General features: G+C 28.4%; 1 protein-coding gene across 1 annotated transcript in view; it reads left to right on the plus strand.

The window, feature by feature from the left end:
• The window catches only part of LOC115886622 (leucyl-cystinyl aminopeptidase-like), a 63,656-nt gene extending 56,783 nt beyond the window's left edge, over window positions 1-6,873 (plus strand). The window contains exon 14 of the mRNA XM_030905864.1: window positions 6,411-6,873. The gene's annotated coding sequence lies outside the window, so the exon portion shown is untranslated. The remainder of the gene's footprint in view (window positions 1-6,410) is intronic.
• The last annotated feature ends 7,732 nt before the right edge of the window (window positions 6,874-14,605 follow it).

The raw sequence follows: 14,605 nt of genomic DNA on the forward strand, positions 1-14,605 counted from the left end.
TTTTCATAGAAATACAAAATTTTCCATAGCAAAAAAGTTACAGCGATTTGTTAAAAATGCACATTTTGAATAACACCCCGTAACTCCGAAACGGTAACAGATATTGATGTGCGGTTTTCACCATCATGTTTTTGATGAAAAATGAGCTCCAGATACCGATATTAGTTTTCGTCTATCTCCTATAGGAAAGGGTGTTTCCATTTAAAAGCGTCGAATTTGACCCACCCTGTACAGTATTTCCCCAGATTGTCTTGACAAGAGGAAAAACCTTCTTATTGTTGCCATTTTGAGGAAGATCATTCATTCTTCATTAAAATTTTTGCTTGTTCTAAAATGGTTAATTCTGTTTATACTTTTCCAAATTTCCATACCGTTTTAGAGAAAAATTAAAGAAAAACATGAAAATAGGTCCTAAAAATCAAATCTCGTTTTCTATGGTAATATAATTTCCTTTCAATACAGGAACATACTGTATATACAAACAGTGTATTACGAATATCGGAATTTAATAAAAAAACCAACCTGCCCAAAATATCGGAAAATTGAAATCGATGGAAAATAGGATACAGAGGGTGGTAGACATAAAAAACGAACTAAATTTCCTCAACATCTGAAATATCCGCTTTTTGCGATATAACCCTCACGACAGGAGCGAATCGTACGTTTCCCTATAACAACCCCTCCTACAGGGTGGCACCTACTACATATTGAAAATTATTTGCAACTCAGAATATCACAGAATAAAGTTATATATAGTTCATACTGTTCATACCAATTAAACTTTTAGTCAAGTGATTAAACTTGACCGGCACAGCGTTGCCAGCTTTTACATATTTTCGTTTAATCAAAATATTTTAGGACACAACAATAAATTAATTATAAATATATAAACAGTTATTATTTACATCAACTAAATCCTTAACAGCACAGGGACATAAAGGGCCATTACTACCGCTTTCCCGTTCAAAATATTCTAATAAATTTGCAATGAGTTTTTACGGCTATTAAGCTATCTTCTATCACTTCGCACTAAAAGAGGTTCTAAAAAGAACAATGTTCAACTGCAGGATCTGCAACAATTTTTCTCTCATATTTTACCATTGAAAGACCCATATAAAATAATACAGCAACTATCTGCAAAGCCGTTAAAAATTTTGAAATACTCTAAATACAAAAAATGTTCATTTTTCAATTCTCCATCTATTAAAAAAAGAATATACAAGTTGTTGCATTTATAAAAAAAAACAAGAAAAACTATTTTATATTTTAGAAAGCTTGGCGTACGATTTTGAACACCCTGTATGATCTAAGATTACGATATTTATAGCAAAGTAAGTACAGACCATCTAAGATAAATGCCTAATATAGTTGTGATTTCACGACAGTTCTTGTATTGTTAATTTTTTTTAAAAGAGACTGAAAAAAAATATATTTTTTATTTATTTATTAATATCTCTGAAAGTGTCAAAGCATATCTAAAAATATCTTTAAGGGTGTTCCATTAAAAAAAAATATCCGTATCCACTCACACTTTTTTGAGACATTCTGTAGGGGTTGAATTATTTTCCTGAAATACGTCCTAATACATTTTAAGTTTGTACTTATAGAAAATTCCCAAGTTTTTGATTCTAGGAGCTAGAGATAGACCGACGCACTATTTCCGGACCGTGTATAATATGAGCCACCCTGTATTTCCTAAATCTATAAAGGGGTAAGATATCAAACCACCCACCGCCCTCTAGTGAAGCGACAACATAACAAAAACAAAGCGCCTCAGAATCGACGTTAGACCGATTCGTGATTCGAATGGATGATAATTCTGAATAGTAGATATCGAGACAGGGTGCTTATTTTCGATACAGATAGCGACGGAAACCTTAATAAAGTGTCTGCTATTGTGTTGAGAATCTATTGTAGAGATGTACAGGGTGTAACAAGTTCAAAAAGTACAAGGAGAACGATGAGTTACGAATTTGTATATTAATTATGAAAATTATACGGAAAATGACTTTTAATCTTAATCTCTTAAAAACATTTTTGTATTTAGAATTTTTTTGTAATTCGCAAAACAAATATAATTATAATCTTTAATCAATCACTGTACAGGATGGGTCAAATTCGACGCTTTTAAATGGAAACACCCTTTTCTATAGGAGATAGACGAAAACTAATATCGGTGTCTGGAGCTCAAGTTTCATCAAAAACATGATGGTGAAAACCGCACATCAATATCTGTTACCGTTTCGGAGTTACGGGGTGTTTTTCAAAAATGTGCATTTTTAACAAGTCACTGTAACTTTTTTGCTATGGAAAATTTTGTATTTCTATGAAAACATTTCCAAAGCACCTTTTTACGTAGAATTTAATGGTTTAAGTATAATTTTTTTAAAATTAATAATTTAAGAATTATCAACAGAATATTTGATTTTTTATATGGGACACCCTGTATATTTTTAATTTATTGAAAAGAATTTAAAATTACCTTTCCAAAAATATAGCACACTTGATATTTTGTTATAATCCCCTTCGAAATACAGAATTTTTAAAAATTCGCCTCTTTTAACATATTTTTTCAGCAAGACGACGCACCGCCTCTGAACGCTGAAGTTATCAGCAAATTTTTGCAGTCAATTTCAAGAATAATTGAATAGCTAACCAAGATCCCAGCCGTTGGCCGTCGAGGCCGCCTGACTTAGTGCCCATGGATCTAATCCTATGGATATATTTGCGGAAGAATAAAGGTTCCTTATTCTTCCGTATAATGTAGACAAGAATTAGAAATACTTAGCAGTTATGAGAGGATATCTTTCACCCCCACTGAGTTAATGAATTCCGCGAGAAATGTTCAAAAACTGCCCCGTCTGTCCATAACAGAAGACGGTTGATATGTCGAACACCTGTAGCAAAATCTCATGTTGTTTGCTATTTATTTTTATTGTTACTAGATATAGTTTAAATGTGTTGATGTTGGTTAAATATATTTTAAATTGTTATAAAATTCTGCATCTCTCATAGCAAATATTATTTTCGTTTTAATTGATGCTCACAGCTAGAATTTTTTTGCATTACATCCGTTCCGTTCAAAGCCTACTTATTTAAAGCGGGCGAATTTTTATATACTCTATATCTCGAAGAGGAATCGAGCAAAATATCAAGTGTGTTATATTTTTTAAAAGGTAATTTTAAATTCTTTTCAATAAATTAAAAATATACAGGGTGTCCCATATAAAAAATCAAATTTTCCGTTGATAATTCTTAAATTATTAATTTTAAAAAAATTATACTTAAACCATTAAATTCTACGTAAAAAGGTGCTTTGGAAATGTTTTCATAAAAATACAAAATTTTCCATAGCAAAAAAGTTACAGCGATTTATTAAAAATGCATATTTTTGAAAAACACCCCGTAACTTCGAAACGGTAAGAGATATCGATATGCGGTTTTTACCATCATGTTTTTGACAAAAAGAGTTTTTGACAAAAATCGAAAAAATATTATTAAGACTTTTAACACCCTGTAGCTACGAAACAAAGCAGAATTGGATCTATGTTGATATGAAAATAAATCTTATTTTTATGTGAGGAAAGATGGCACATGTTTCTTGAAACCTGTATATACAGGGTGTCCCAGAAATAAGTGCAAGTATTTTAACTGGTAGCATAATTCAACCCCAGGAACACGCCTATGAGTTTTTTTGCGAACATTTTTTTTTTAAAAATTCGAAATTTTTTGAAAAATTTTTTGGATTTTTTTTAGTTTTTAATTAAAAAACATAATTTCTTGATAACATGGCAAGATAGGTATTAGATTAAATTTACAAGAAAAAAAAATTCAGAAAAGATCCAGCGGTTCTCAAAATTTTAGCAAAAAATCATGTTTTTTCGAAATTTTCAAAGTAAAATAAATCCGTTATTTTGGACTTATTTGAAAAACGAAAAAGAGAAAATATGATTTTTTTTATCGAGATTTACCACACCTTAAAATACTTGCACTTATTTCTGGGACACCCTGTATATTCGAAAAAAATCGAAAACGAAAACATATTTTTCCAGCAAGACAAGGCACCGCCTCAGAATTTCCTCCGCTCTTTTAATGGAATAAAACTTAAAAAAGGACAAAAAAATCCTAATCTCCTGAAAAGACATCCTTTCCAATTGAAGCAACCCGGTATAGGACAAAATACCTATTTTATTTCCTGGAAATCGTTAATCCTGGATGATAGACAATTTGCTGCTACTCCAGAGCAAGAACAGAACGGTTTAAACCAATGAAATGTCTAGAAATTCTCGCAGAATGAAATAGATATTGGATAAAAGTAAAGACCCGATTATTTGTTTTTAAACCCCATTTAACCTTTTGTTTGTTTCCGAAAAAAAAATAGTCCAAATCAACTAGTCGCAAAATTTTATAAAAAAATAATAGAACCACCATTAAAAAAGTAGGTACGCTGAAAAAATTTGATTAGATTCTTCGAGTCATTTTGTATATTTTTCATTGTCTATAGCTTTTTAAGACTGGTCGATTATTAGGTAAAATAAAAAGCCCTTTTCATTGCGGTACTACTTGACCCCCCTTCCCATTTGAAAAAAGTTGGGGGATGACACCCCCGCTTAGAGGGTTGAAGATTTTGCAATCATTTTGGGGCAAAAGTTGTCCCCCTCACAAACAAAACTGACGTGTTTTTGAATTTTCTGAAAAAAAAATTACCCTGGCCGTTATGCCTTGCGGAACGTTTTCGATGGGTCACCCTGTAGATGGATAAAATGAGATTATATCAAGTCTGGAAATTACAAAATTTTCGATTAGCATCTCATAATCAAAAATGGTTTAGCCTTCATAATTCGGAAATAGTTGAATTTAGATACATTTGTGTATTACGATTATTGCTTAAAATTGAAGGAAGAATTGAAACATGCAATAATATACACGGGGTTGCATGTGCCACAACTTTATGACCGACCCTGTTAACTTAAATTTACTAATAGCACAGAATATCTAGCTACGCATAAAGTGGTACCTTAATATAGTACCATATTACGATACCATTTCCTGGCGTTCGATTGGGCTCAAACTTGGTATACTACGTATCTTCGGTTACATTGTAATATGATTGTACTATGATGTATATAAAGTGGTACCGTAATATAGTACCATATTACGATACCATTTCATGGCGTTCGATTGTTTTTAAAATTGGTATACTACGGATCTTCGGTGACATTGCAATATTATGGTACCTTAAAGCATATCAAGTGGTACCATAATATAGTACATTATTATGATATCATTTCCTGGAGTTTGATTGGGCCCAAATTTGGTATACTTGCGTTTCTTTATAAAGATTTGTTTAATTAATAATTTTAATTTATTTTACGAATTTTAATTTATTGTTCGATGTCGTGACAGCAACTTTTATGCCGAACTAATATATTATTAATTGTACCTGTGTCACTTTTTAACATTTACCTAGGTCTATACATATAAATAACGTGGCAAACGGAAGAAATTTGTTATTATAGTATTTTTTAGTCAGTTAACATTTTTGTACTGCATTTTAATAAATTATTTCCATTATTATTAAACTTTTATTTCATTACTAACGTTCCAGCATTAATAAATATCACTATCAATCGCCCTGTATATTATTAATTTTAAAGGTAATTAAAGGTATTTTCTTAGTTAACATTATAAGGTACTGTATGTTAAAAATGTATATGTTTTGTAATAATATACTTAAAACTATTTTAATAGCCAAAGGAATAATTATAAGTGTATCTGACAAGAAAAGAAGAATAGAAAGAAACACATTCTGCTTTATACACAATAAAAAGAATGGGATGTCAATTCATGTCTTTTTGAATCTGGCAACTGTGCATATTTAGCCGAGCTACAAGGCCGTCGACGAGCCGTCGATCCAAAACCGAAAGTTCAAAATTTCTAATTATATTCTGATTATTACTGATTATGACATTGTCGCGCCATCTAGTATTCTATTTGTGCAATTTTAGCTCTTTCATTTCGAGTATTTTTCTGTTGCGTAGCTAGATATTCTGTGCTAATAGCTACTAGACATTTAAAAGCCCTATAATTTTTGTATTTAACTTTTTGCGGTACCTTGTATATTTTACCTAATAATCGACCGTTCCCATACATATCATCGATCCTGTATAACATTATTCTCCACAATTTGAACTTGTTTTTAAATTCATATCATGGTAAATTTAACCCTTAGCTATCTAAAAAAAGGTCTGTTAGAAATAAATGCTCTATTTTTCTGCAATAACTCATAATAAGAGACTATTTTTAGATAAAAAAAAAACATTCTTTTATTACTTCCGTGACCTTATTTTTGTCCAAGAAAGTAAAGTCCTTAATCATTCAATGTGTTTTTCTGTCTTTTTCTGTTCCAGGTCATTCAACAAGGAAAGGGTGATTTAATACTATAATATTCTTCCAAGTCATTATTCATCATCATTATCATCATATTTGCAGATATGTATACAGCATCAGTCTTATAACGAACAAACGAAGCACTATTGTATAGAGATATAAATTAAATTAAAAAACACCCTGTATACTTACAGTCATTGAAAATGAATTCCTTTTTATTTAATTATTTAGTAAATAAATGTGAATTTCAAAATTTCTAAATATTGAGCCCTTTTTAGGAATTTTGAAACAACGAAATAAAACCTTGTCAAATTACTAAGCTCAATATTTGAACTGTGTCAATAATAACTCAAGAATTTAAACATAAATAATGCAATGTTAAGATTTTTTGTTATAACTAATAATGTAATACGTTTTGTTTAGAATAATTATTATTACGTGTAATAATTGTAAATAAAATGTAATAAATAGTGTATATTTTGTTGTGAAAATTTAATTTTTTCCTTTACACATCTTATAGTTATTTTTTATATAAGACGATAAAATGGTATGTTATCGTCGACCGAAAAAATTAATTCACGAGCGAGTGAATTAATTTCGGGAGACGATAATGCAATTTTATCGTCGTGTATACAGGGTTGTTCACCACATACGACACGGAGTATTGTAGCTAAACGATGAGATTTTTACAAATTGTAAGTTTGGGGTTCGTTGAAGGACAATTAGAGCAACAATTTAAAAATATTTTTACAAGATACAGAGTGTCCCAAATAAATAAAAAATATCAAAGTTGTATTTTTTTAAATGGAACACCCTGTATATTATTACATTTTTAGTTTCTACGATAAAAATAAAGGTAAATTTGATTAAGGTTTATTATACTTAAACCTTACCGTTTTTGAAATATTTTCAATTTTGTGAAATTGTAGTCAAAATTTTAAAGCTTCATTTCTCCAAGGGTATCAATGTTTTTAATACTAAATATTTAATGAAGTTTATTTATTGATCAGTTATTGTGTTGCAATAATAAAAATAATAGTACCTTATACACAGTGTCTAAAAATTTATTTTAAATAATTATTAGCTTCAAACGGCAATAACTTCTTTAATTTAAATGGAATGCCCTATATATTTTAGGAGAATCAGATGCACAATTAAATTGTCTATCAAATTGTATTATACCATTTTTTACCTATCCCTTCAAGTTTTCGTAGAAAATGCATTTTCTTCTAAATTAGACCTCATTTATCAATATATCTATGGAATATTGACATTTTAGATTGTTTTTAAAGCAACAAATGTACAAAATGTACAGACTAGTAATATTATCGTTTTTAGCAAAACGATAATATTACTAGCCCATTTGTATGCAAAAAGAAAACTATTTAAATCTTTATAAAAGAGTATACCATTAATTAAATATAACACCATTATTTCCGCCCATATACTAATTAATGACATACTTAATTGTGTTCGCTAATAAATTATTATAAATAAATGTGAATTTTTGAGTCAGAAATCAATATAATAATAAGTTATCAAATTAAAGTCTTTGTTGTTATAAATAAGCATTTATTAAAAAATGAAATATCATTTTTAAGGTGTTACTTTTTATCACACTATCTAATGCCCATACAAAATTCAGTTTTTTAGTATTTGGAGCAATTATTATTAATCAACGCAAACAGTCAGTTAATGTAGTTTGAATACGGCATCATATTAATTGGTCCTCTTTAACAAATATTTAAACAGTTTTTTTTTTATTTTTTAATGAAATAAACGAATTATATCGACAATATTAGTATCTGTACTCTTTAAAAATTTGGTACATCTTTAAAAATGACCTAAAATGTCAATAGTCCATGGGTATATTGATAAATAAGTTCTAAATTACAAGAAAATGCATTTTCTACGGAAACTTAAAGAGATAGGTAAAAAATGGTTTAATATAATTTGATAGACAATTAAATTGTGCATCTGATTCTAGTAAAATATACAGGGTGTTCCATTTAAATTAAACAAGTTATTGCCGTTTGAAGCTAATAATTATTTAAAATAAATTTTTAGACACTCTGTATAAGGTAGTATTATTTTTATTATTACTACACAATAACTGATCACTAAATAAACTTCAGTAAATATTTAGTATCAAAAATTTTGATACCCTTGGAGAAATGAAGCCTTAAAATTTTTACTGCAATTTCACAAAATTGAAAATATTTCAAAAACGGTAAGTATAATAAATCTTAATCAAATTTACCTTTTATTTAATCGTAACATTAACTAAAAATGTAATAATATACAGGGTGTTCCATTTAAAAAAATACAACTTTGATATTTTTTACTTATTTGGGACACTCTGTATCTTGTAAGATTATTTTTAAATTGTACCTCTAATAGTCCTTCATCGAACCCAAAACTTACAATTTGTAAAAATCTCATCGTTTAGCTACAATACTCCGTGTCGTATGTGGTGAACAACCCTGTATAGTAGAGTGCCCAGAGACTTTTACCTCGGAATTCAATTACTGTGAATGTATTAATTTGAAACCTTCTGTATTGTGTTTTATAGATAAAATACTAAAATGTTTTTTTTAACCCATTTTTTTTCGTTGCTTTTAATTTTTTATTTTAGTAATTTTAGTAAATTCTTAATTATTTCCTTCTTAATATTTTGATTTTTTTAATTCTTTTTCTAAGTAAATTAATTGAAATCATTAAATCTAATACATAAGCTATACCTATTCTGCTTATATTCTAATCATTGAAATTTTGATTGAAATCGAATTATACAGGGTGGCGCGTCATATACGACGCGGTTTTTGCAAGGAGAACAAATGTTTGTATTGAAATGAAATTTTCTGAGTTTATGTAAGTCAATTTAATGTATTTCCTAAAATTATGTAGAGTTCTACAGGGTGTCCCCAAAAAAAGTTACACATCAAAGTTATGTTTTTTGTAATGTAACACCCTATATATTAATTGATTTTTGGATTCTAGTAAAAAAATAAAGGTTTGTTTCATTAGAAAAGTATATGACTAAAATGTTAATAAAAAGGTTAATATATTTTATTTTAATGGGCCGATTTTGATGATTTTTTAAGCAGTGTGTTGCCAAATTATTTGACTTCTTAGTATCTTTTTCTAAATTAAAAATGAAACTCCCCGCCTGTTAATTATATGACGGAAAACAAAATGTTGATATTTTTGTTTGAAACGCCCTGTGAAATATGTTAAAACAGCAAGAAATTTAAAAATTATTTTATCATCTAGATACATCCTTTCTCGATGATTTGTTTTTTGGTTCATCTCACTAGCTTTATTTTTGTTGGAAATATTCGGTTTTAAAGAAGGCACTAACATTTTTCGTAATTTTTACACTAAGACCATGCCTTTGCTTTTGGGCCTAGTCAACACATCTAGTAAGTTCTGGTCCCGAAGCAGGCCTTCTTGACATAAGATTTGCTTTATTTAATCTTCTTCTTGTAGTCCGTTAGTTAATATGTACGGTTCTTAAGTGCAATTCATTATCAATTTGAAAAGCTGGCAAAGGGCGGTTTCTTAGCGATAAACTTACAATAAATCGATCGTCTCGATTAGAAGTTCTCATACGAAGGTTCCTGGACGTCTATATTGACGTACTCATGGACGTAGTCATAATTCAAAGACCATTTAATGTACTCTATGGTATTAAGGTATTATTGAAACCAGAATTTTATAGCAAATTCACTAAACTCGAAAATGATATATATTTGACTCACCCTGTATATCTATAAAAATATTTTTGAAATGTCAACTACTATTAAACATATATTTTGCAAAAGGTTTGGAGTGAACATCTCAAATAGGAATCCTGATACAGAGCTTTTCCGGAAAACGGAGCCATCTTGTATGTATGCGTTTGTATATGTGTGTGTTTATTTGAATACTAAAGTAAAAGCAACGAATTTAAATAGGTAAACTTTGTAATATATCTTATTATCAATACAATGCAAAAAGTTTTATAAAAATTCGTTCACAGTAAATGAATTCCGAGGTTTGTATCTCATAAGGGCTTAAAGCACTGCACTAATAAAACAATATTTTTTTCCATAGCGAGTTACGTTTTAAAAAATATTCAGAAATTATAACAGATATTCAGGTTGAGGCGACAAACGCCATATCCAAACTATACTTCCATTTAAATCCCGAATAACTTATGAAAAGGAATCGAAAAAAAAAAAAAAAAAAAATTTAGTCGCCGTGCGACCAAATGGTTATTGTTGAGCCACGACTATCGAATGCTTTTGATAAATGAAATTTAGTATTCGTTTGATTTTTGTATGCGTCGGTGCATTATTAGTTCTTCCAAATTTTTATAACTTCGCCGTATAAATACTGTGCTATTTTTGCGTTTATTAAAATAGTTAAAATACTAAAATAGTAGTTATTTTTTAATTTTATTTATTGACGATTGTGTGCATGTGGTGGTCAAAATTTTTCCGAAAATTTGTGTGGTTTTCCGTAGTCCGATCTTTTAATTATTTAATTTTATATGGTATATGGTCTATTTTTTAATGGGAAATTTTGAAAAGTAGCAATTTTTAAGAGAGATGAGATGAACTTACAATTAATTTAAAAAATACATATTTGTATTTTAGATGTTTTAATAATATGAATTAGTTGAACTTAATAATCATATTTAAGTAATGCGGTTGTATAATCATATTTAAGTAAATGGTTATCGAACTCAAACTATGGGGTGAGAAAATTAAAATGAAAGTTTTACACGTGCCAATTTAAAAAAAAAAGTTAACAATGTTTATATTTTGTTTATGCTAATTCTTTTACATGTAGTTTTTTGCGAAGAAAAAATATTTCATTTATTTTTTAAAGTAAATGCCAGTAAAAGTAAATATAATTTTTAAATAGTAATATAAAGCACCTAATATAAATAATTTTGATTTCTAATTTTTTATTTATATTTTCCTTACATTACACTGCATGCTTAGAAAATTAATAAATGTTTATATTTCATGATTTTAAAATTTGTTGTTAATATAACAAATTAGTTCTGTAATTATTATTATTTAATAAACCACCGTTGCCAAAAAATTTAGAGACTATATTATTTTTAAATAGAATCTAATATAAATAATTTTGACATCTAATTTGTTGTTTATATTTTGCTACTACTTAAAAGAAAATATTTATATTAAATGATTTTAAATTTTGTTGTTAATAGGTATAACAAATTATTACTGTTATTATTATTTATTAAACCAGTCTTTGCTAAAAAACATTAAAAATAATTTTCTTACATTCAAAATAACAAGTATTATTGCAGTGTATCAACAGAATATTAATAAAAAAAATGCAGAATATATAAACATACTATCCCTAATTAACTAAAGCCAAACAATAATATTCTTTGCTAATATCAACTAATACCAAAATATGGCAACAGCGCCTTTCATAATGTATTTTCTGTGTAAATACTAGCACCTCAATAAAAAAAATAATGTGTCCTTATCTATATCTGACGCCGCAAAAAATCAAAGATGCCGGCTTCTTTCATAGCATTGCCACCGACCGCTGTCGGGTTTCTCGGAAAGAAACCTACGACGCCGGGCGACAACTAAAATTCAGTTAATATTTTATTATAATCGATCCTGACGAATGAATGAATTTCATAAATGAATGAATTTTATAAATGAATGGTTTTTGCTGCCGAATTACTAGAATATAATATTTCAAGGCAGATGACGGATCTATTCGATAATTTTTATTCGAATAGTTTTCAACGAATGTTTTTTTACTAACTATCGAATTATTCGAATGAATTGCCACTATCGAATGTTTCGATAGTATTCATTTGATAGTTCCCACTACTAATTTTAACAATTGCTATAGAAAAAAATATATTATTTCCTTCTTATAAATCCATTGATACATACATAAATAACTATACTTATTGTCTCACTATTGGTTAAAATTAAACGCTTCATATGAGTGTATAAAAAATCTACTATTTTGTATGATTGTATATAAAAGAATTATATACTATATCTAGTATTTAAGTACTACACGTATAGATATAATTACCTCAGAATATCCTATTTTAAAACACAAATAAACTTGAAAATATCGTTCAAAAAACATCCTACCTTACTAAGCCATGATAATCCAGAATCTCACTCGGAAGGCACAAAAATTACACTTATGTTCCACCGTTTTTACTATGCCCGCTCACAAATTTATTTAACAACCCGAAAATACCTACAACCAAATATTTTCTGTTCAGTTTTCTTGGCGTTTTTCAACAAGCGCACCAGCGAAACATTCGTTTTTTTTAACTGTCAAACTGCGAGAGTTGCCAAACCAAGTCAAAGCCTACTAAGTTAGATATATGGATAAAATTGATAGATTTGATGTAAGGATGGATTTTAATATTAATTTTTTGTATTCTTTTGTAATATTTTTACCGTTTTTATAATAAATTATAATTAAATAATGTGAAATGGTATATTAAGTATGTTTGTCTTGTATATATTTTGAAAATATACAAAATAATCTTCGATTTTTTTTAAATTAGTATTTGATCATATTGAAAAACTTTCCTAAACATTTTTTTTATAATATTTATATGATTCTATTATTGAAAAAAAAAATTTTTAATATTATACGTCTGACTTTCCAATTCTTAATTAAATAAAATATATACAGAGCGAACAAAATATATAGAGTGTCTCATATAAAAATGCGCACTACGGGTATCTCGTAAACATGAAGAGACACAAAGATGGTTAAATTAGAACAAAGTTGCGTCTTGCTGAACTATATAACGTCGTGTTTCGAAATTTAAAAAAAATCCGATTACTTACGAAGATATCTTCGTAAGTAATCGGATTTTGAAAAAAAAACGAATTTTCCCGATTTTGGTTTTATTTTTCTCTGACATTATTTGAGAAGATATAACAATACAAATTCATGTTCCCATTACGAATTTTCCTGCTCTACAAGCTGATGTTATTAGATTTTAAATGTGACGTTTCTTTTCCGAGATACCATCATCAACTTTATTTTTTTAAATACCCACCTGGATTTTTTGTTGCATTTTTGGAAAGCTTATGACGTTCCAAATAGCTATTTTTTCCTGAAAATAAATTTTATTAATTCAATCTTTACGTTTAAATTATCCACACATCAGTAGATTGGTTAGGGATACTAAAAATCATACAACCCCCTATTTTTAATCACTTTATATAATAATAAAAACGATCAAAATACAATAAATTACAATAAACAAACAAAATTACAGAAAAATAACTAAACAACACAACAACAAAGTTTTAAAACCTAGTGATATGAAATATTGCACAGAAAATCAAGTTCAAATACTTAAAACTAAATTAAAAAGATTTTTTTTTCAAAATTTTACAACTCAGGAAGTTATTATATTTTTTTTTTGTTTATTTTATACAATAAAAGTCATTTTAGTAATATTACTGGCTACTAATGGTTACTACTGATTATTCTTTACACCACCAAAAATATAAATTCAACTGTTCCAAAAATATCTATGTCTATATCGTACAAATTTACAATTGAACGGAATTATATAGAGTAATGGACGAAATTTATCTCATTTTTTTTTCGATTTTCTTGTTTCACCCGGTATATTTACTATCTGACGCTAATAGCAGTACAGGGTGTCTCTGAATCACAGTATCTGGGGAACTAGAAGAGATACAAGATAGGTTAAATGGAGGAAAAGTTGATGATTTTCTGGTAAGATCTTACAAAAAATTGGTTTCTCTAACACACTAATGGGCTCTTTCACTATATTTTAGAATTAGTATAATTGAATAAAGCAATTAATTCTAGAATTTTCAGCTATCTCACTTTCGAAAAATTTGAAGTCGTTCTTAAGAAAATAAATAAAAACAAAAAAGCCCAGAATAAAAATCCACACTTTATTTTCAATACGTCACACCTGGCATGTTAAAAAGCGACAACACGGCCGCGGCCGAGCCAACATGCTGACCCACCACCACCTCCACACAAGGCCATTCAACCTTTTCCAATATGGCGGAGATAGAAGTGCTTTATTTGGCGCGTATTTTAAAACCTGTTTTATTCACAAATAGACATTTTTCATTTGTCGGGTTAGATTACGTAATATTTCACTAATTTTTTAATATACAGGGAGTCTAAAGTTCTCCACATAAGTATG

Source organism: Sitophilus oryzae, unplaced genomic scaffold (assembly GCF_002938485.1).
Source record: "Sitophilus oryzae breed Bouriz unplaced genomic scaffold, Soryzae_2.0 scaffold_494_pilon_pilon, whole genome shotgun sequence".
In the NCBI taxonomy this organism is placed as follows: domain Eukaryota; kingdom Metazoa; phylum Arthropoda; class Insecta; order Coleoptera; family Curculionidae; genus Sitophilus; species Sitophilus oryzae.